The sequence below is a fragment of the Sciurus vulgaris genome (assembly GCF_902686455.1).
Source record: "Sciurus vulgaris genome assembly, chromosome: 3".
Taxonomy (NCBI): Eukaryota; Metazoa; Chordata; class Mammalia; order Rodentia; family Sciuridae; genus Sciurus; species Sciurus vulgaris.
The window spans coordinates 124,943,821-124,968,322 of NC_136463.1; the positions used below are offsets into that span (position 1 = coordinate 124,943,821).

Here is a 24,502-nt window from a genome sequence, read left to right on the forward strand (position 1 = left end):
TGGTTAATTAGCTAACATTTGTAAAGCGCTTTGAAGATGAAAAGCATCATATAAATGCTGAGAATTATTAAATAATATGAGAGGAAAATCATAAAATAGATACATTGTTAACATTAATTTGTATTTTATCTTTGCTTATTATCTTTTCTCTAGTATCTGTCATTTGGGGCTGAACTGTATATAAAGGCCGGGGGAGTTTCCCTGTCTATTTCAGTTGTGACTCAGTATTGTGCTGGCTCCAAATTAATACTTGCCAAAAAACAAGTTCTCAGCCTCTAACAAATGAACTGTCCAGAGAGATTCCCACTTATATCATAAAAGTGTTAAACTAGTTAAAAAATTCACTCCCCCCGTGACGGTTAAAAGGAAAGATGTATCAATTCAGAAGCAATTAACAAGCATTTCTGTTTTGTTCAAGACAATGCAAAATGCACTAGCAAGATTAGCGGAACCATTTGGATGAGAAACATATGATTTTACTTTGCCCCCACAGTATGGTTGCAGATCCGGCTGCTGAATAGCTTAGGACAGTATATTATGTAGTGCTGACTGTTCCCTACATTTTGCTGTCATCAAAGCAAGTTAAACAAACTTTTCTGAAGCCCTGTCATCCGCCTCCTCCTTCCCCAATCCTAAGTGGACAGAAGGACAGATAAGCAAACCTCCAAAAAAAATAAAAAATAAAAAAAAATCTTTGGCAGCTTGCCAGGGACAACACAGGGAAGAAAAGGCTGTGGTAAAATATTCTTAAAATATGTTCATAATGAAGGCTTTCAATGAAACAGGAAATAATACATCAAGTGCATTCAAAGTATTTGCAAACTGTTTAATTGGGTAAAGGCAAGTCACCCTTTTCTGATCACAGCAACGTCTTTATTGTGAAGCGCTCTTCAGCGATACTAAAGTTAATCCCAAGTCCTGTTACAGGAAACTCATCCTTATTAAAGTAACATTAAGTGCTCCTTTTTTATTGATCTTCCCCTTCAGCTTAATGATAGAAACTTACTGATGTTTTAATAATAACCTCACAAGCTTTATCTCATTTTACTTTGCCTTGGTACTAAAAGATGCAGTGGAAACTAACTTAGCATAAACATTTTGCAGATGTCTTTAAAGGCCAGGGGGAGGTGGGGGGGAAAGATTCAATTGAGCTGCGTGTTAACAAAGATGGCTGAAAAACTAAAAGATAAAAGGGAGGCTCCAGTGTGAACATCAAAGAATTGTTAATGACAAGAAATACCATTAGGGTTAGCATCTCTTTTGTTTCAACCCTTTCACACCTGCAGTGTGTGGTGAGCTAAGCCTTTGTTCCAAAATCTGAATTACCTCCATTAGCACTTATAGAAAAAAAAAATGGTTGCAAAACAACAGAAACGTACTTTTGGCTCTCCCCTTTGGCTTGAAAAGTCAGAAATTAGTTAGTTATCTGTGGATTTCCTTCTCGTCACTGGGGTAACTATAGAGATTATGGAAGGGTAAGGTAATAGGTTGCGAATGAGTTGGGTTGAAATGTGAGAATAGCTTTGTAACCCAAAAAGAGAGGTAATGTAAGCAACGTGGAGAAGCCTGCATAAGAAGCTCCAACATTAGCAAGAGCAAAATCAGAGCGTGAAATTCAGATTAGCCCTCCCCAGGCTGTGAGAGGAAGGGGGTATCACAGGACTTGGCATGGCGAAAGGTGTAACCTGTTTTATTTGGCCCCTGAAAATTTTTAACAGATGGTAGGACCAGCTGTCTTTTTCAGCCATTTAATAAACTCTTCGGTGGTAACAGTTTGGAAAGTGGGGGTTTTTCGTTCTAGGCCAGAGGAGAAAATAAAGAAATCTGTCCCAAGTTGTGTTTGCCAAGTAGCAAAGCCTGGAAACGATAGGAAAAGTTAAAGGGGGAAAAAATCTAGTTGACAATACTGTATTATCATCGGGTCTTTTTAGGGAGCAGGGACAAAAACAAATCTCTCTCTGCCAAATTAGGTGACTAACTACTGGCAAAATGTGTTTTGTCTCACCCTCTTTATCTGGGATTTTAATTTTTGTCTTTCAAAAAGAGATGCCTGGTTATTTGTTTAATGCTCATTGACAAAGCACTTTAAGGCAGTGTTACAAAAGGAAACAAACTAAAGCTTCATTAGAAGTTAGTACTCAGAAGGGAAAGACTCTGATATAAAGAATGAAAGGCTAAATTCCTTCCAATTTACATAATTAGTCTAAAATGGCATGGAACCCTCCTAATCATGTCCTGTAAATTACAGAGCCCAACTCCAGACCTCAGGGAATGGGGGAAAAGCTCATGTCAAGTTATTTTCAGAAGAGAATCTAAGAGGTTTTGCATTTGTGCCTAAAGTATTTCCTAAAATTGGCAATGTTTTCCCACTAGTAAAATGGCAACCCTTGGTTACGGGGGAAAGAGTTTATTTGCAAAGATTCTCCCTATGGCTATAAGCACAACTCTTCCTTTTGAAAATGTCCTTGATTCCTGGTTGAGTAGGAGCCACTTTCCTTTGGCAAAGCTTTGTTCTGGCCACAGGCCCATTGTAGATATTAGATCTGTATCTCTGCAAATAAATTACAACAATAATACATAAACTCTTTTTAAACTAGAAGAGATTAAACACCTCTTTTTAGAGACCTAAAGCATATGCATTCAATTTATCTAGTTAATCCTTTTATTTTCCCTTAGTTTCCAGCCTCCCTCCTTTCTGGACTGTTAATAATATTTGCTACCTTAAAAAGGTATGATAACACATGCCATGAAGTCAGGCATGATAACACATGCCTGTAATCCCAACAACTCAGAGGTGGAGGCAAGAGGATCACAGGTTCAAAGCCAGCCTCAGCAACCTGGCAAGGCCCTGAGCAACTTAGCGAGACCATGTCTCAAAATAAAAATTTTAAAAGGGCTGGGTGTGTCACTCCTTGGTTAGGCACCCCTGGGTTAAATCCCTGGTACCAGTAAAATAAAAAAATAAAAATAAAAATAAAGATTACAAAGTGTAGGTGGTCACAGAAGCATAAGGAGTAATTAATTCTACCTGGATTAAGTTAGTTCAGTCGTCAAGCTAGTTACCAAAATTAACAGAATGCCATTTCTAATTCCTTAATTACTATGATTTGTGAAATGCCTTAGACAAATTACAGTTCTTCCTTCGGGGTATTTTCTCTAGTCTGTAACACCCAAAAACCATTCATTCAACACATCTTTATATTCAACACATCCTTAATGAGCACCTACTATACTCCAAGTACTGTGCCAAGAGCTGGAATATCAAAGTAATAAAGACACGGGAGCCCTATTCCTTTGAAGCTTATATAGCCTCACATCTTCACTGGATAAACAATTAGAGAAAGATTATAAACATAAAACATCCACAGCAGAATGTTTAAGCCCCACCTATGCAACTTCAAAATTACCCAAATGATGCAGATGCATTTGACAATTAAATTTGGGACAAGGGGACTTCCACTTTCAAGAATAATGGAAGCAACTTCAAATTCATCCTAGCAACCCTTGGCAAAGAGTCTGGTTTTTTGATGTAACACATTTCTTTTCCAGTCAATGGTTTCAAACAGAGGTCACAAGCTCCTCACTAAAATATTATCATCTAGAAGTTACATGTATCTAGAAATTATATGCATTTTCCTTACACATTACAAAGTACTTTACTAAATTTGGGGAATAATTTCAAGTGGAAAAAAATAAAGACATGGAGCCTGCTTTATAGAAAAAGAGGCATTAAAACTATAGGAAAACTAAGAAGATAGAAATTTTCAACTATGTTTAGTCCTACCTCTGAAATTTCAATACCTCTATTTCTGTATGAAGCACTTACGGGTAGTCCAGGTCAAATTAAATGCTGACACAAATTCTATCCAATTTTTCAGAATGCAAAAACTGTTCTCCCTGAATACAAGAGAGAAATGAAGAAATTTATGCAAAACCCAGATGAACCTGGGCTGGAAAATTCATTGTTTTTCTCCAGAGTAGTAGGCCCCTCTCTGCTGTGGCTAGCCATTTCACCTTCACAGCTGCCAGGTGGATCCCCAGCCCAGGCCATGGCCCAAGCAGTGACCAGCCAGGCAGCCACAGGAAGCCAGAGAGTCAGCATATGCACCTTTCTTGAGTCCCCATCCCCACAGACTGATGCTGGGGGCCAGCTGTTGCCCACTACAGTGCAGGGGATATTGGAGAGCTACCCCAAGCTTGAGGAATTCAGCCATTTTGTAATGGGCAGTAAGCCTGCCTGATCTTTGCCCCAGATCAAGGTATTATCTTTATTATCTTGCACAACCAAAAACCTGCCCTCTGCTCCTAAGGGACATTGTCTCTGCTTTCCAAGGCTGTTCACCACATAAACATCCTTGAAAAGATAGCTGAGGATAATGGCAGTCAGGACTCTGCTCATGGGACACACCGCCACATGACAGGAGGAGAATGGTCTCCCATTAACTTTTGCTTGGTTTTTAAAGAAATCTGGATAAAGAAAGAGATCAATATAGTAGTAGTAGTAGTAGTAGTAGTAGAAGAAGAAGAAGAAGAAGAAGAAGAAATTATAACAACATAGGAGAAAATATATACAAATGTTTCCATACTTTTTAGATAGAGAGACCTTTCCAAACATAATGTCAAAGACAACTTAAAGGAAAAAGAAAAATAGATTTACAGTTTTTGTAGTTTTATGTATCAGTTTAAAAATACATTTAATCCTTAAAAGATGGGTTTCACTACTTACAATTTTAAATGATCATCAAATTGCACTAGGGAGTTAATGTGTACTAAATTTCTTTGGGAAGATGACAAGTTCTGGAAGTGGATGGTGGCAGTGGTTACCCAACAATGTAAATGTATTGAATGCCACTGAATTATACAGCTAAAAATGTTTAAAATGGTAAATTTTGCCATATATATTTTAAAACATTAGATTGCAGATATAATCCAAGGAATGACATTTGTGGCATATAAACCATTTTTTTCACTTAATCAATCTGTATTGACTACTATGATGAGCTAAGAATACATGAAGATCAAAACCTTACAGTCTCATCTTCAAGGACAGTAGAAAGCTCCTACGGACTTTTAAGAAAAAGAAAAACATCCTAATAAAGACAGGCAGCTCATACAAATTGATAAAGTATGAAAAACTGTTAGACCTCACTAATAACAAAATAGATATTTTACATAGAGTATCATTTTTACTTTCAGAATGGCAATGTTTTCTTAACAAAGTGCTATTTCTGGGGATACTAGAAAATGGGTACTCTCAAACTCTACCAGTAGGCATATACATTGGCATCAAATCCCTGGCCTGCAACTCCAGATATATCAGGAGCCTTAAAATTATGCTTACTTTTTGCTCAGCTGTTCCCCCAAAAGAAATATAGCCGGAGGGACCAGTCTGAGATATGTACAAAATATTACTCTTTGCAGCATTGTATGTAACAGCAAAAACAAACAAACAAAACCCACTGGAAATAATTTAAATATTCACAAGTAGGGCATTGTGGTGTAGCCACATCATGGAATACTATTTAGTCTTAAAATGACTCAAAAAGGTGGAAAAAGAAACCCCGTTATAAAAAAAAATACAAAAATCCTTTTTATAGTATTTCTTAAAAACAATATAAATACTATTTTCAGTTTTCAAAACAGGCCAAGTAACCATGAAAAGTATTAGGAACACTATAAGGTTGGCAATGTTGGCCTTCCTGCATTGAATATTTAATAGTCATTATTAGGAAAGAAATGTTAAAGGGAAGAGAGTAGCTGACCCTTTTCCCTTCATGAGATGTTTATTATTTATATTCGAAGAAACCTAATTACAGTTTAATTCATTCTTGAATGTAAAATACTTTTCCATGTAATCTTTTTAACATTATCTAATCCTATTTTAAATCTTTCTGTTTCTTGTTAAAAGATTCTAGGAATGGACTTGCCACCAATCCTCCAGAGGAAAGGCCTTATAAACTGCACTTTTGGTTAATGAATAAATTTTGGCACATCATAATACATTATTGTGCAGCTATTAGAAATTAAGATTTTGTTAACTATGCAGAACCAGGGAGAAATCTTTATGGTAAAATTAGACAAGAAGTTGGGAGGATATACATGATGTACATTATGGTCTCAGCAGTGCGATGGTAGGTGTGGACCGAGGGAGGTAATGGATACACAGATGAGTGCAGATGGGTTGCCCAGTGAGAAGATGGATTCTGACTTTTCTGTTTTCATTTGAACTTCCAAAAATTACAAATTACGAGGACTGCATGAGAATTGAGAGTGGACTGATATGAGAGAGAGAAGCAAGAAGATTTAGACCAGAATACTTGGGGGCCTGTGCCTTTGTGGGATCACCACCTACCCACAATATAGCCTGAGTCTGGCAAGCTTGAGGACTCAGTTTCTTTGGTGTATCGTGTGATATTCTGGCTCTGGAGGATTGATCAGTACAATCTAATAGTTTTCAAAATGTTTTAAGTCAAGATCTTTTTCTTCCTGTGAAATCTGAGGAAAGCCCAGGAGAAAGTCTGTGAACGAGTTCTGCAGGGCTGAGTTGCTCCTGTGGGTTCTTCACCTCCTGCTCCCTGAGACACCTCTGCTGCCCTCCTAGGAGAACTGAAACCTCTCTTCCTAACCTTCCAGATGACGAATGAATAAAACAGAAAGGGTATTAATTGTCAGTAGGAAAATCTGAGCATACTCCAAGTTAGGATGAGTGTTTGGGGAGGCTGGAGTCCATGAGGTAGAGGAGCCATAGGCAGGTTCTCAAAGTGCTGGCTGGGGGGCTCTGCCTTACAGCCACCCAGGCCACAACAAGCCCTGAGCCATGCTGATTGATCTGTGTTCAAGGTGGGACTAGGACTCTGCACTCTCAAGGGACCCTGTCTGAAGTGAGCTGGTATGCAGTTAGGACGGCCGGGCATGATCTCCATTGGCGGCTCTCTGCCCAGGGAAGTTTTCCTGAAGACAGAGAAGACACTGCTTCAGTCAAGCCAGCTGAGCATCACCTGCCCATGGCTGACAAATACTCCATCCTTCAAATTCTTTCCCATTCTCCACCTCCATCACCATGGTCCTCTGACCTAACAACAGGGTCTCAGGCAAAGCAGAACACCACTAATTAGAATCCTGCTCATCCTGGTTAGTCTCATCAGTCACATTTGCAAATCATTTCTTAGGGTAGTTTGAGAAACTTCCAAAGGTACCACCATTTCATAAATATTTATATTTCAATTTCAGAGGAACTTCCTTTCTTATTTTGTTCCTAATTTTGCCTATATGCTCTACTTGGGTTCTGAAAATCTCTATTCATTAATTAAAATCAATAAAGTCAGAATTGAACTCCTAATAGAAAACAAGAATAAAATACTTCAAAACTCCTTTCCTTCCTGGTCTCTCTTTTCTTTAACTGACATTAAAACTTCTAAGGAAAAGGTAATGACCTTGGCACTGATCTTTTATTTTGTTTCTGACAGCTGAATTCAGGACCTAAAAGTTTGCATTAATTACATTATTCTTTTGATAATAAAAGAGATGCAACTGATTCTTTGAAACAGTTGTGGCCAGATGGAAGTATAATGTGAATATGACAGTATCTATGAAAGTCATTGAATTGACTGCTCTGGGGACCAGAACTTGAGATTTCTCTGCAGAACAAAGCATAAGCAAATGAAGGTTTTAGCTGTGGTTGCCCACTCTGTCACTGAGCCTCAGCCCTGTCCTGCTGGGGCCACCAGCACCAGGTGGAAGAGCAATTTGGTCTCCTCTCGACTTAATCCGCGCCTGTCTGTGGAGACCTCACCGAGGTGCCAACTGTAAGGATGGCTCTGGGTTTCAAACACCTGTCCACTAGGAGCTGGACTTCTACCCCCAACTTCCTTTCAAGCAGCCACAAGGCAGACATCAGATGGTAGCAACTTCTGGTCCCTCCTGAGAGGATTGTTACATGGTGTCCCACAGCTCCTTGCTACAGCTTCACCATTTTCTAGATATTTATTCAAGTGTGTAATCTTGAAAGTAGACTAAAAGCACAAGTAAAATCTTCTTTGGGAAGCCTTTCCAGAATCACATGGGCCACAGGACTGCGCTTTCCTTCTGCCTGATTCCCGTGGCCATCCTTTATTCTCATTGTACATGTGGATTTTTCTTTTAATTTGATTAACATTAATTCTGTGCATCATACTAAACATTTATGAACTGTTTTAATCCCCATAACCCTATAAAGTAAGTTCTGTTATTATCCTCATCTTAGAGATAAGAAAATGAGGCACAGGGAGGTTAAGTGTCCAAAGTCGCAAAGTAGTAAGTGGACTCAAAGCAGCTGGGACTCATAGCCAAGCATTCTGACCCATGAATCTGGGCCTAAGGAATTCTTTTCCACATTTTACAAATAAATATTCCCAGGGGTGAGAAAGTACTTGATCTACCTCCTCTCACACGTGTCTCTTCTAACTGTGAGTCCTGACTTGTTTGCTCTTACAGACTTCAGGATGCTGTGTTGCTGCTCTCCTCTGTATCCTCCCAGCCTGTGGTGTCTTACTCAGAAAGGAGCCAAGCAAGCTCCTGAGGAACCCAAGGCCCTTGCAACTCCCAGCAGGAGCAAGTCAGTGACTGACTCTGGACTTTGCCTTCTGCAGAGGCTTCCTGAGCTTCGACCACCCTGAATAAGCTGCAGATCAGGACCTCCCCGGGGACTCACCAGGCTCTAAATCCTTTCCTGCCACACACACTAATAGGACTCTGGTTCATTCATTTGTTCAACATATATTTAATGAGGACTGAAAAGTACCATGCTAGGTACCTGAGATGCAATGGCAAGCAAGACACCAAGCCTTTAAGGATTCCTTTAAGGAATCCTCATGTACATACAGATGGAGGCAGATGCATATATAAAGAGGCAATTCCAACATCCAGGAAAAGTGTCATAAGAGGAACGGGTAAACTAGGAGAGCACAGTAAAGGGGCAAAACCAGTGGAAGGTTCTCAGGAGAAAGTACCACCCACCCTTAGACCTTACCTTAGCACCATAGTAAGTCATCGACACAAATTCATTTAGGCTTATATGTAGGATCTGAAGCATTCATTGTTATAGTCATTGAGAAGTGTTAAGCCAAGAATTAGCAAGACCTAACTTCAATATCCAATGTGATAATAAGCACCAATTTATTGAGTTATGTATTAATACTCTACATGTACCATGCATTCATTACATAATACATGCTTGCAATACTATGAGGTTGGTGTTACCCCATTTTATAGATGAGTTACTGAGGCAGAGCCAAGATTTGAGCCCAGACAGCCTGACTCCAGCACCTATGCTCTTATGTACTCTGATACACAACTGACCACACAGCTCATTGCCACAAAGAGGCTTTAATAAATGTTTGAGACATTCAGTAGCCACTTTTTTATTTTCCCCTAGTCCAAGGATTCCTACTAGCCATGATTCTCATGTAAGTCACCCAGGAAACTTTTTAAAAATGAAATAACTGGAAAAAAAATATATATATATATTTGATGTACACAAATATTTACAGAGACCTAATTTGTAATAGCCCCAAACTGGAAATAATCAAAAAGTCCTTTATTAGATAAATGAAGAAATAATGGTATGTCCATACAATGGAATGCTATATGGAATGCTATACAGCAATTAAAAGGAGCAATTGATATGCACAACAACTTAAAATGGCTTTCAAGGGGATTCTGTTGAGTGGGGAAAAAAAACATTTTCAAAAGGTTACATACTATACAATTCCATTTCTATAACATTCTCAAAATGATAAAATTGGAGAGATTAACAGATTAATGGTTGCCAAGGGTTAGTGATAGAATGTGAGGTGTGGATATGTCTATAAAGGGGTAGCAGGAAGGAGTTTTGCAATAAAGCAATATTTCTGTATCTTGGTTTCAGCAGTGGTTACAAAAACCTACACGTGATAAAATGGCATAGAAGTATACACTTATCGTATTAATGTCAATGTCCTAATTTTGATATTGAACTGTAGTTATATAAGATGTGATCATTGGGGGAGGCTGGATGAAGGGTATATGGGACATCTCTGTATTTTATAACTTCCAGTGTATCTGTAATCATTTTAATGTAAGAGCCTGTTTTTGTGTGTGTGGTGCTGGGGATCAAACCCAGGGTCTTTGCTTGTTAAACTTGCACTCTACCACTGAGCTAACCTCCCAGCCCTTCAATGTAAACATTTTAAAAGAAAGAAGAAAAAATTCAGTACCTAGGCCTCACAGATTGTGATTTTCTTCATCTAAATGGGGCCTGGGTTATGGATATGTGTGAGATCTCCACGATGATTCTTACCTGCAGCCAGAGCTAAGCACCTCTGAGCCAGTGCCCAGAATCCCTAGGGTTGGAGGCACTCTTGGAGAGCTCTAGCTGCCAGCTGGCACAAGACAAGTCCCTGAGGGGCCAGGACACCAGACATATCCTCTACTTACAGGCAGTGGACTGGGCTGGCCTTAGGTAAGAGTTCAACAAACAGCAACCTAAATTCCTAAGTTGCTTGCTTGGTTGGGCTTGTTGCAGGTTTTACCTCTGGAATTCTGGGCCCATTTGCCCACAGATGAATTCCAGCTCCTGCATGAGGACATATTTCCCGACTGGAGGGCCCAGGTACTAGGCCCAGTTTCAGGGCATATTTATTTCATCTTTTACCATGGCCTCATTGGAAGCATAGCCGAATCCCAGATGGTCAATGACAATTTACCCTGGCTGGATAAATTGTCCCCAGGACAGGTCTCATACAGAAGGTGCCAAACATGTTTTTAACACCTTGCACCCCAGTGTACATTAACATTTCCAAGTGGGTTATTAAATCAGTATCAATTAAGAGCAGGTCAAGAGTATTCTGCTCATACATGGCAGTTGGCAGCTCATGTTTCAGCTGAAAGTCTCCAAAACCTCTAACAGGGTTTCAAATCAAGGAAGGAAATAGCTATTGGGTGACTGAAGCTCCCCAGTTTCCCTGGGACCACTAGCGAGATGGGAGCCACATGTGCCCCTAAGTTAACACAGTGGCCACCCATGGAGCCTCTGGGCAGCTGGGGAGCAAGTCCTGGAATGCATTTTCTAGTAGCTGTGTCAGCTAAATGGCAGACTTCCTGGTTGTGATTTCTCTCTCTCTCTCTCTCTCTCTCTCTCTCTCTCTCTCTCTCTAGTCTTTTGGCTGTCAGTATGCAGAGATGTTCTGGCAGCTGGGGACCCGCCTTGGGCTAGATGTGGGGTCAGAGTCCTGACGAACAGCTTTGTTCTCTTAAACACTATTGTCATCTGACTCACCTATTACTGTGAATAATTTGCTAATTTTGGCCATAAAAACAAGTTCTTAGACAATCTGCAGTAATGTGTCTTTTTATGTGAATCAGGGGAGTATTTTTCTGCTTCTCTTTGTTTGATATGGAAATGAGTCTGATAGCTTTATAGCCAGCCAGGAATTGGAGCATGGGAGAAAAAGAAAATTGTGTCCACCATAAAGGTGGCTTGGCTCTCTTCCATAAGTCTTTGAAGAATTAGTTCTTGGAAAACAAAGTCTCTCAAAATAAATGAACATCAAATCAGAGTTCCCGTGGGTGGCAGGAATACATACTGGGTGCCTATAAAACACACACATTATGTAATGTTTCGCCTGATACCACTATTAATGAATCATCTGAGACAAAACTTCTGGTGTAAGAAAAAATTAACTGGGTTGAGAAAGTAAAATCATCATAAATCATGTGACTCCAGGAATTCAGTTAGACTGTTCTGGCCAAGGCAAATTAACCACCAAAAACCCAGGCCCACAACTGCTGACACATGAGACTAAGACCAAGCAGAGGAGCACACGCATGGATCCCTCATCTGGGCTTCCTTCCCGCTTCTGTTCTCTGCTGAACGAATACCTCCTCTTCTAGCCATCCCAGCAACCCACATGTTCTGTCCCAAACAAGAAAGTTCCTGATGAAATCACATTGCACTTGTCCAGGAGTGTTGATTACAGTTTAATGAGCCAGAGTGCCAATCTGCTTCCTCAACAGGCATTTGCTATCTAGGATTTTTCTCTCAACATCCTTAATACCTCTGTCCTGTTTTCAGGTATGTCAAGCATCGTGGACAGGTGGGGGGAATCATTGAGAAGTCCATAATTTCTTCACTAAACTTAGTGGAAGAGGTGGGCATGAAGAAAACTTGATTCAGCTCCTGGAGGATGGAAGTATTTGCATTGTTTTATTCACTACTAGTGCCTTTCAAAACCTAGTTCCTCCACCAAGGCTCTGTTCCTATCTGGTGCCTGGCCTGCCTTTCTCCTCCTGTGTCCCCTTCCCGGAATTTCTCTACCCCTCCCCCATACCATCCTCCTGTCTCCCTCCCCCAACACCTCACACCCTAATCCCAGCTGGCTCTGGCCTGCATTCCAGGTCCACCTGTTGTTCAGCACATCCAAAGCTGTTTCCCTCCTACCTAATGTATAACCCAGTGACCCTTCTTTTAGAATTCTCCTGATGCAGCCCCAGCCCTTCCTGTGGCGGAGAACTTGCACTCTCCGGAACCTGGGTTCTGACCCAGAATCCTCACCAACCTGCAGCCCCCTGTGAGTCACTTACCTTCTCTGGGCTTCAACTTCCACATCTGAAATAACAGAACAGATTTCAAGGCCTGTTCTACCCTAAAATGTTACAATCCTAGCTATCTTCCGAAATGAGGTTTCTTTTTCTTTTCCTTTGTTTTTCCTTCTCTTTTCTTTCTTTCTTTTTTTTTAATGGGTCATCACTTCAGCCTTAAAAAGGAAGGAAATTCTCACTTATGCTACTCCATGGATGAACCTTGAAGACTTATGCTATGTGAAAATAAGCCAGACACAGGAGAAAAATATGCATGATTCCATGATATGAGGGATCTGGCAAAGTGTTAGGGCACAGGGGAAAATGGGCAGATATTTAATGAGAGTTTCAGTTTTGCAAGAGGAAAGCATTCTGGAGATTGTACAACAATGTGCATATACTTAACCACTACTGAAACGGTTAAGATGGTAAATTTCATTGCCTTTGCCAAAAGTAATTTTTTAAAAGGGGAAAATAACTTCTCAAACGTAACATATCAAAACCAAACAAACAAAAAAGCATTTTTACTGTGTCGTTGGAATCCAGAAAGGGAAAAAAAAAAGTCAGAAAATTAGTTCCTTATTTCACAGGTGAAGAAAATTAGGCCCAGAATGGGTAAGAGCCTTGCCTATAGTCACACAGCTATGACTGTGTGCATGTCCAGACTGGGTTTCTTACTGTTTGGAGAGTTAAAAACAGGATCATGGGTAGCGGATGTAGCTCAGTAGGAGAGCACATGTTTAGCATGTGCCAGGCCCTGGGTTCAATCACCAAAATAAATAAATAAATAAGTATAAAGGGTGGGTGTTCATTTTAAAACTCCATTGTTTCTCTATACTGCTTGTAGAAGAAAATTGTGTTAACCCTTCATGTTGTGCCAAGAGGGCAGAGCAATATATATATATTTGTCAATTATTAATTAGGCTAGTATAGAATAAAATACATAGATATTTACCCAGTTCTTCCTTTTAGATTTATATGTAAGCATCAATTTCAGGTTGTTGGGGTCTGAAGAAGTGGTCATCAAGACATGTGACATAGACAGATATTAAAACTCTCTCTTGTTCCTGGGATGGGAGTCCAGGGCACGGATAACTTGGCAGAGACTTCCAGGTAAAGACAGACAATGAGGGTGCCCTCAGAAGGCACAAGGGCCTGGGGGTGGTAGTGGCTGACCTGCTTGAGCTACACTGAGATGCCCCTGGCTGGGGCTTTGCTTTGCCTCAGCCCCAAAAGCGTTTCCCTAAAATGCTTCATAATGATGATGAGACTTGAAGGCACTTTTCTAAAATATCAAGAAAATTAATGCTTTCTGCATTTTAAAAACTCATTCTAACTAAAAAGTATAGACATTGTAAATGTGTTTGAAATGATAACTATTCTAAAGGGAAAGCTGGGCTGAGGATGTAGCTCAGTGGTAGAGCTCGGCTTGGCATGCTTTGAGGCCCTGGGTTCAATCCCCAGCACCGCAAAATGAAAAAAAAAAAAAAAAAAAAAAAAAAAAAAAAAAAAAAAAAAAAAAAGGATCTAAAGGCTAAAGGGATAGCTAAGTTAGGCATGTGACCCAAAATTATTCAAAAGCCATTGAATCTAAAACCTAAGAGCAGTGCCCTGTTTTTCAGTATCTCTTCTAGAAAAAGGTAAACAAATTCCCAATTATCATTGTCAAAACCATCAAATAAGAGTAAATTTACTGAGTAACCAGAAAGGGGCTTTTGGTACAGAGTTCAGGTTTTATGTTTAAAATAGAATGTTTAGATTAAATAAATATTAACCTCAAAAATGCCTCCTTTTATTAGAAGTTTCACTCAGTGGTTAAGAGTGAAGGGAAATGATGACCGTAAACACTGTCTGACAGGAGCACGGGGTCATATAGAAACATCGTCAATGGCCTCTCTTACGGGGCTTGTAGAAGGCTGTGTCTGATTTACATGACTAATTACTGTGCTTTATTGTACAAGTAAAATTTAGATGGTTAACATTAGAATGATTAATTTCCTCTCATCCCTCTGTCTACACACACACACAATGAAGTAGTCTTGTCACATACTACATGATTTTAGATCTTAGTTTCATGTGCTTTATTTATATAAGCTTGATAATTTAAAGATATAATACCCTTTTCTTAAACTGAAGTTTAAGTTTAAGAAAACATCAGTTCAGTAATGGACTGTCCCCATGTCCCACTTGGTCAGAGGAGGGACAACGAGAAGGAAATTCCTTCTTAGCTTGATGCTACATCATGTTGGCAGGTAGATTAAGACATTATGACAACTAGGAAAATCTTGGCCTACTTTGAGTCTCAGTCTCTCTCTCTCTCTCTCTCTCTCTCTCTCTCTCTCTCTCTCTCTCTCTCTCTCTTTCTCGCTTTCCCACTCTCACTCTCTCTCAAATAAATCCCTAAAATAGCAACTAGAGAAACAGAAAAGTTTGCACTGGGATGTTCTTCTCCAAAGACCCTCCTCCCAAATTATCTGTCCATTGAGAACTAGTTTTCCTGGGAGAATATATATTGTTGAATATTTTAGTGGAAAAGATTCTAAGAGGTCATTTAATTCCTTAATACAGAGATTTGATATTGTTTCCTGGCAACTTAGTGTTAGAGGCACCTACCATTTACCAACCAACACACTAACAGTAGAAAGCCAAGATGCAGCTATAATTTTTTTGACATTGGTTTATATGACCTTCAACTTGTCATTCACATCAAAATTGCTAAAAATGCAATTTTAAGGTTATGTAGGAGAGATTAATTGAAAAGGAAGGCAAAAAAGACAGTGCTATCCAGGGGGATGGAGCTTCTGAGTCTTATAATGTGGCCAGTGAAATGGAGGAACTAAATTTTCAATTAAATAGCCACATGTGGATCCTGACTACTAGCTGCAACACACTCACTAAATGGTACTGGCTGGCAACTAGCGGAGTCTTGGAGGATATGAGACTGGAGCCTCATGGAGGTAGGAAAGTGTCATTTATCGCCAGGTAAAAATCTAATATCTCATAAGATTGCAATGAAAGGTGAGTAGTGGTGGGTAGTGGTGAGTAGTGAGTTGAAGTGAAAGACAAGGTAGAAAGAGTCAAGATGAGGCAACTTGAATGCAAGTCTGAAGAAGATACAACTCATTCCATGCTCACAGTTAAGGTTTTTGAGCAGGGAGAAAATATGAGCTGTTTGGGTTTTGGAAAGATAGTTGTTATATAATGTACAACATGGATTTGGGGGCTGTTTGATCCCCTCTGGCTGTATAACAAACCAACATACATTTAGTGTAGGAAAATAAGAGTCATTTTACTGTATTCATGGATTTTCTGGGTCAAGAATTTGGACACAGCAAGAGAGAATGGCTCATCTTGGCTCCGTGTTGTCTGGCACCTCAGCCAGGGTTTCTCAAACAGCTGGAGGTGGAATCACTTCAAGGCTTCTTTGCTCACATGTTGACTCCTGGGCAGCAATGGCTCAAAGGTTGAGTTCTGCTGGGACTCTTGACCAAAGCACTGTCAGATAGCCTTGTGTGTGGCTTGGGTTTCTCACAGCTAGATTCCAAGAGGGAGTGTCCCTGGGAGAGTATCTAAAGAGTAAGCATTCCAGCAACACCAGATAGAGAAGCCACTTGCCTTTACTGCCTCCAAAGTCACCTTGTCTGCATTGTATTGATTAGAAGTGAGTCACTAAGCCAGGTTTGGTGGCACAAGCCTGTAATCTTAGCAGCTCAGGAGACTGAGGCAGGAGGATCACAAGTTCAAAGCCAGCCTCAGCAAAAACGAGGCACTAAGCAACTCAGTGAGACCCTGTGTCTAAATAATATATAAAATAGGGTTGGGGATGTGACTCAGTGGTTGAGTGCTCCTGAGTTCAATCTTTGGTACCCCCCCCCCCACCAAAAAAAAAATAAAAAAGGTCACTAAGGCTAGGCAGATGGTGGGGTGGGAAATATTGTGGTCATCCCTGGAAAATACAGTCTACCTCAAAGATCATGAAGTGGGAGCTGGGAGATAATGAAGGCTTCAGCCAAGAAAATGGAAGTGGAGGAAGCAAAAATTGAATAATAGCATGGAAGTAGAACGAGCAGTGATGGAAATGGAGAGCGAAGAAGGAGAAAGCTCAGATAAGTTTTACCTGAGCCAAGTTAAAAACTCCAATTAGAAACATTGGGGAAATGAGGTGGTTTGGAAAATGGGAAGAGGGAATATGTTTCCTGGGAATGTACATATTTTTTTGTTTGTTTGGGGTATTTATGGGATACTGAGACTTGAATCCAGGGGCACTTGACCACTGAGTTACATCTCTAGGCCTGTTGACTTAATTACTTTATTTTGGAACAGAAACTAGCTAAGTTACTGAGAGTCGCACTAAGTTGCTCAGAGTAGCCTTGAACTTTCCATCCACCTACCTCAGTCTCTTGACTGGGATTACAGGTGTGTGCCACTGCAGCTGGTTGGGATATACATATTTTGAAGATTTGATGGGACAGTCCTGAGGCCATATCAGGGAGACAGTAATTCAGGGCTGGAATTCTAGAGGAAGGTCAAGGTTAAAACCAGAAGTAACCTATGATCAAGGAGGTGCACATGGTAGGAACCCAATACAATGTTGATTGAGTGGGACAACCACACTGAGTCTAGGACCAGCGTCATGGTGTATTCGCGTGTGACCAAAATACCTGGGGCTGAGGCTGTAGCTCAGTGGCAGAGCACTTGCCTAGTACATGTGAGGCACTTGGTACCATTCTTGTCACTACATAAAAATAAATAAAGTCATGCTGACAATCTACAACTACAAAAAAAATTTTTTTAAATATCTGACAAGAACAACTTAGAAGAGAAAAAAAAAAATTTACTTTTGCTCACAGTTTCAGAGCTTCAGACCATGGTTGATCAACTCTACTGCAGAAACATCATGGTGGAAGGGCATGGTGGAGGAAAGCTGCTCAGTTCATGGCAACCAGGAAGCAGAAAGAGAAAGAGAGACTGGGAAAAGATAAACCCTTCCAGGGCATGCCCCCAGTGATCTATTTCCTCCAACTAGATCCCAAATCCCAGTAGCCTAGTGAATGAATTAATCCACTGATGAGGTCAGAATCATCGTGAGCTAATCACTTTACCTCCTAATACTGCTGCATTGCCTGACAGGTGAGCTTTTGTGGGGATATTCCAGATCCAAACCATAATACTGAATCATAATTCATTTTTGTAATGAGAAGAAAGAGCAGTCAGTTCTTGGGCAACTCCTTGGAGGAGAAGCAAGGGTCTAGAAGTGGTGGTTAGGAATTAAAGTGAGCAACTGCTTAGTCAGAAAATGTAGCAGATACTTGGATTGGCTTATTTAGTCACTATTTTAACCTCTTTCTAGAACTTTTTCTTTTTTAGAAAGCTAAAATCTATTTCCCAGATTCTCTTTCAGCTAGGATTCCAGATATATGATTAGATTGTCCCAATTAGACACAGCATACCAAATATGCAAGGCAGAAGTAAACAATTGTGAGGCAGGAATTCTGCATTTGCTGTTCCTACTAGTCATCACAAGGGTGGTACCTTTGTATGACCACTGTAACAGAAGTGTAAGTTCCTGCCCAATGTTCATTGTTGTCAAGAGACGAGATGCAGATCACAGTAGAGATGGCATGATTCTGAAGCTGGGCAGCTGTCACTGTGACCTTCCAGCAGGCAGGCAGCTCTGACTCCACAGCTCCTGATCCTGACAAGGGCGGCGACCCCTTTGACAACCTGGGTCTGTGGCATGGCTTTAACAGTCATTCCCCAAATCTCAATTGAGATTCTGTTTCTTCAGCCTTCAGTCATTTGCTAAAGGATCAAATACCTTGTAATGGATCCCTTTTTACTTAAACTGGGTAGGGTGAATCCTGTTAGCTGTAACTGAATGCTAATGGAGATCCTGGTATAGATCTTGGGGCTTTTTGTAGCAGCCATCTAGAAGAACTTTAGGAAAATTACAAATGAGCAAGATGTCAGTGGCGGGGGAGAGGAGAACAAATGAAGAGGGGTGGTACCCTGAAAGGGAGGACAAGATCTGAGTGATTTTGCAGAGAAAGATGCAGGGTAAAGAAAACAAATCTAACTCGAAACTAAAGCACAATTCTGGAACCCAAATAAAAGAATCATTGCTTCCTCAAGACCAAAGACCCAAGAGTGGACTCTTGCCAGTCATAGCGGAAGTAGAGATGACCTTTTAAATGGAAAGGGGTACAGATAGAGACCTGATGCTTATGTTAGTCTGTTCCCAGTGTACCCCTAAAAAAATATTGAACTAATACTTGCCTAGTATCCTTAAAATTGGTACCTTAAAACTTTCAAGGTAATACTATAGCTGATTCTGTGTGCCCCCTGGTGGCATGGGGCAGGGGTAAAGAAAAAAGAATACTCCAGAAATGAAAGGAAAGATCATGAATCCAGACTATAATCCTTGAGGTCAAGACCCATATTTCCCCTTGGGTAAAACCAGACAACAAGCATCTTACATAGGGCTGACATTTTTACCATCCAGCGAATAATAACCTGTAATGTGTGCAATTCATTATCCCAGAGTTCCTATTTAATAGTGTTGCACAGGCCCAGACTCACACACATGTGATTGTTTTACCCATAATAGGAACAGATTTGCATTCACCCAGTGAGGCATTCTACTGTGATAGTTTAAAAGTGCCCTCTGGAGTAACAAAATAACAAAATGTGGGACAAATTACTTAATTCCTCTGTGCTACAATCTCCCCATCTACAAAACAGGGTTGAAGAGAGGATTCTGCACGATCCCACGTTGTTGTGATGGGCCGTAGCATCAGGGCCCTCCAGCCACATGGTCATCTGAGCACAATATGTGTGAAAGTCCCTGTGTGCCACGGAGCAAATTACTCCCACAAACCAGAGCAACCACGGCCTCACCAGCACCCCGTTCCCCAATCTAAGTTAGCCAACTCCACCCCTCCCATCCAGGGGTGCTCCACTTAAATGGTTGCAAATAGAGGACCCGGACTTTATTTGCAATTCTGGTCACATGGATAGAATGTTTTTCATTAATGGTTTATTAGGCTTGCACCCAAAGTAATTTCCTACATATTAAAGCATGCTTTTATTTTATTGCTATCACCATATCAAATTTCAAGAATTTTTTTTACCTGTAAAGTCATTGCTTAGCTTCAAAAAAAGACATCACTTTCGTCTCTTTTCAGGGAATAAGTGCCACCACAAATAGGTAAGAGGACATGGAGAATCTTTTCCTTGATAAGGAACAAGATTTCCTTATCCGCATTAGAAAAACGTTGTATTTACACCTCCATTCTTTGTGCTCTATAATTTCAGGAAGCCACCTCACTTCTTTGGGTCTCAGTTTGTTCATCAAAGATATTTGCCAGGGTCCTTCCAGCCCTCATTCTTCCCGTGATCCCAGGATCCAATGGTTCCCTACAACCTTGATTTTCCTCAGGACTGGATTTTAAATTCTGAGGGCAGGTGTGTCCTCTTTATCACTGACTCTGTACTATGCTCACCTGGCATATCCACACTACACCCAGTGAAGATTTGGCTCCTTCTGCCTAGAAAGAAAGAAGAAAGAGCCATGTAGTGATGATACTCTGAGCTTCTGCAGTCTCCTGCCGTGACCTCCAGTGGATTTCTCTGTGCCTTTATTTCGTCCGGCATCCAATGATACTTGGCACAAGGTTACTCTGATTACATAACAGTCATGACTAAACTAAGTAGAAAAAGATATGCTTAGCATAAGAACTTTGGTACTGTCTTTTCCTGAGGTGCATCTTCTATAACATGGAATTGTTTGGTCCTAAAGAACATTCATATCCACAGCAGTACTGTTGAAATTAATTTCAACACCTGCATGGGGAGATAGGTGGCACCCCAGGGCTCCTCCCGCTGCCACATATTACTACCCCACAGCAGAACATTAATGCTGCCCCTCTCCTTGCCTTCTTGTCTGAGGGAACCCCAATGGCAGCAGAGTACAATAGAAAATAGGACTTAACATGCAAATGCAATCAAGTTCAACAACAAGGACAAAGCTTGACTCAAGTAGGAATAGGCATCCTCATCTGCCACCAGTTTCCTACTGTCTTTTTTTTCTTTCTTTCATCTCCCTTTCCCTCTCTTCCTCTCTGTCCTCTCCCTCTCTCCCCTCTCCTCTCCTTCTTTCATTGGAGACAGAGTTTCCCTAAGTTGCAGAGGCTGGCCTTGATCTTGCATCCTCCTGCCTCAGCATCCCCAAGAGTAGTGGGGATTACAGGGGGTGTGCCTCTCCTTTTAATGTGTGGCCACCTGTTTCTCTGTCAGCAGGGACTGTGCCTTGTACTTTCAAATAAATAAGACGATTCCCTGGAGCTTTGTTTGGTATCCCCAAGTCAGAAGTTCCCGCCTGCAGAGGCTCCCCTCCTCACCAAAGCAAACTCACACCTGCACTTGAGTTCCCAGTTTCTAGGCTCTCACCTACAACTGCCCCCTTTCCGACCCTTCCTTTTTATATCCTAAAACATCAGTGATGGAACTTTTTCCTTTTCCCTGCTATCTGTTCTTGCTTCTGCTTTAACTCAGGATCTGCTTTCTGTTCCCATCTCAGTTCTGAAGGTGGATGCGCAAAGCTCCCTGCTGAGGCCAACTCTCTCTTCCTGTTTGTCACAGCCTTCCCTCTCTCCCTGTGATCCTCCCCAGCCTTGGACAATTCAGTAGCCTTGTTTGCTTTCCCACTTCTATTTTGTTTCCTCTTGCCTCTCTTTTCCTTTTGTTATTTTGACAGCTTCTCTTCCTCTGTTTATCTTCTATTTGTGATTTTCCTCCAAATTGTGAGAGTTTTTCTCTACCTGCATGACCTCCACTCACTCCTATGAGCCACTTATTCAGCATCCCTACTTAACAAAAGTTCAGGATCCTTCTCTCCAGTTTTGTTGTTTACTTACACTGCCTACTTCCCATATTTCCAGCTTTCTGCAGGCATCTCCCAGGAGCAGCCAGTCAAAATCTTTGACTCAACAGCCCAAACTGAATTCAGCCTTCTCTTTAAAGTCAAACTGTCTCCTTTCCTTATTCTTCCACTTCTATCAGCAACTGCGCTATTCTTGTACCTCACAGGCCAAAACCTAAGGGTCCCTTTTTTGAAGAAAAAAAAAAAAAAAACTTTATTGAGATATAATCATATATCATACAATTAATGCATTCCAAGTGTACCATTCAATGTTTTTTAGTACATTCACAGAATTATGCAATTATCACCCCAATTTGAGAAAAAAAAAAATTACCTCTACCAAAGAGCCTTTGAATACCTATTTGTTTCACTCTCCACAGTGACTGTGCCCTGTACTTTCAAATATATAAAAAGCTTCCCCTGGAGCTTTGGCATCTCCCAAGTCAGAAGTTCCCTCTTGCAGAGACTCTTCTCCTCACTAAATACCCACACCTCCTTGCCCCCTTGTCACAAATAGGTATGAGCATTCTCATCTGCCCTCCTTTATCAGACATTCTCTAACCCCTCCACCCCTGGTAACCACTAATGTATTTTATCTCTGGATTTTTCCATGCTAAACATTTTATATAAGTAGAAACACATGTGACCTTTCATGATGAGCTTCCTTCACTTAGCACAGGGTTTTAAGGGTTCATCGTGTTATAGTTGTATTAATACTTTATTCCTTTTTATGGATGAATAATATTCCATTGCATAGAAACATCACATTTTATCCATTCATCATTTGATGGACATTTAGGTTGTTTCCATCCTTTGGCTATTATGAATAATGCTGCTATGAACATTCATGTGAAAACTTCTATGTGGATGTATGTTTTCACTGTTTTTTGGTATACACCGAGGAGTGGAATTGTAACTCTATGTTTAATTAACATTTTGAGAAATTGCCAAATTGTTTTCTAAAGAGGCTATACCATTTTATATTCCCACCAGCATGGCATGAGGGTTTTGATTTCTCCACGGCCTATCCAATACTTGTTATTATCTTTTTTATAATTGAGCCATCCTACAAGGTATGAAGGCTTTCTTCATTGTACACCTCAAGGGTACCTAATGATATGAAGCATTTTTTTATGTGCCTATTGGCCACCTACATATATTCCTTACAGAAATGACTACTTAAATCCTTTGTCCATTTTTAAATTGAGTACTTGTTGCTGAGCTGTAAGACTTATTTATGTAGGTGAATACAACTTCCTTATTAGTAATTTGCAAATTATTTGTCCCTTATTGTAATTGGCAAATTATTTCTCCCATTCTGTGAATAGTGGTGTCATTTTCTTAATGTTTTCCATTGAAACACAAAAGTTGTAAAGTTTGGCAAAGTTCAATGTATCTATTTTTCTTTTGTCATTCATGCTTTTGGTGTCATATCTAAGGAGTCTTTGCCTAACCTAAGGTCCTAAAGATCGATTTTTAAGAGTTTAGAGATTGACTCCTATTAAGAACTATAATCAACTTGTAGCTAATTTTTGTGTGTATTGTAAGGAAAAGGTCTCACTTCATCCTTTCTTTAAGCTTATAAATGATAGAATTTTTAAAATTGATAGTCATTATATTTATGTAGATACTGGGCATTGAACCCAGGGTCACTTTACCACTGAGTTACTGAGTTACATTGTCTTTTTTTTTTTTTTTTTTTTGAGGGGTCTCACTAAGTTGAGGGTTTTGCTAAGTTGATGAGGCTGGCCTTGAACTTGTGATCCTTCTGCCTCAGCCTCCCAAGTCACTGGGATTGCAGGCATGTGTAATTTATGAGGTACAGTGTGATATTTTGATATATGTATATGGTACATAATGATCAAATCATGATAAGCAGAATATTCATCATCTCATTTATTATTTCTTTGTTTTGGGAGCATCCAAAGTCATTGAGCTATTTTGAAATATACAATAAATTATTGTTGACTATAGTCACCTTATTGTGCTACAAAACACTAGAGCTTATTCATTCTCTTACTGTAATTTTAAACCCATTAACCAACCTCTCTCTATTCTCCCTCTACCTTAAACTTCCCAGCATTTAATAACCATTATTCTACTCTCTGACTCTATGAAATCAACTTTTTAGCTTCCACAGATGGGAGAGGACATGAGGTATTAGCGTGCCCTGTGGCTCCAATCATGATACAAGTGACATTGGAACACACAATTCCACTCTACCACCCACTACCAGTGAGCATTTATTGAGCATCAACTTGAGTTCATAGCACTGTACATGCATCACAAATCATGCAAATAATTTCCCCTTGCCCTCAAATGAAATAGAATTAGATAACACAGCCCTCTTAGTTTCATGTCACTTAACGTAGTGATCATTTCAGTTTAAGCATTCAGTGAACTCAAGGTTTCTAGTTGAGGAAATATTCTCCTTTCCTTGGAAGAAAAATTTTCCAAGGGAAAACTTAATTACCGAGCCAGGTTCCCAGCGTGACAACTGCTTGCTACTGAATTCTCCATCATATTAATGTTGACGAGCCCCCACGTCAGTCATAGGCTTTGGGGCATTTGTCATTTGGTCTGCAGCTTAAACAGGGAGACCGCTCCAAATCCTCCAAGTTAACTTAGTATCAGATTTCAATCCCTCCACCCAATTGCCGTTTAAAAAAAAAAAAAAAAAAAAAAAAATCTTTCAAATTGAAGAGGCAAAGTTTGATCCCTTCCATGTCGAGAGCTGAGAACAATAGAAGCTTTCTGCTATAGCACGACTTCAAAAGGCTGCCGGGGGACTGCTCTGAGAGTGGTTGGTTGTAGATGACTAAAGAACGCATAGGCATTCTCTGGCGGCTCAGCGCCCCATTAATGCACGAAGAAAAATCTTTCCCCTTTCCTCCCAGCACCTTTAATAAAACAAGGACTGGCACTAAGTAGGCAGATATAGGCAATTGGAAGGCTGGCAGGAGGACACCAGAACACTGCTGTCTGTAA

At 40.2% G+C, this 24,502-nt stretch overlaps 1 protein-coding gene across 5 annotated transcripts in view; it reads left to right on the forward strand.

Moving 5' to 3' along the window:
- The window catches only part of MYO3B (myosin IIIB), a 548,027-nt gene that overhangs the window by 523,139 nt on the left and 386 nt on the right, over positions 1–24,502 (forward strand). For 3 of the 5 annotated variants that reach the window (XM_079135472.1, XM_079135469.1, XM_079135473.1), the window contains exon 35: positions 8,473–13,348. The exons of 1 other annotated variant lie outside the window; for it this stretch is intronic. The gene's annotated coding sequence lies outside the window, so the exon portion shown is untranslated. Of the gene's footprint in view, positions 1–8,472; positions 13,350–24,502 lie in introns of those variants that run through there. One more of the 5 variants, XM_079135471.1, reaches the window with a different exon arrangement.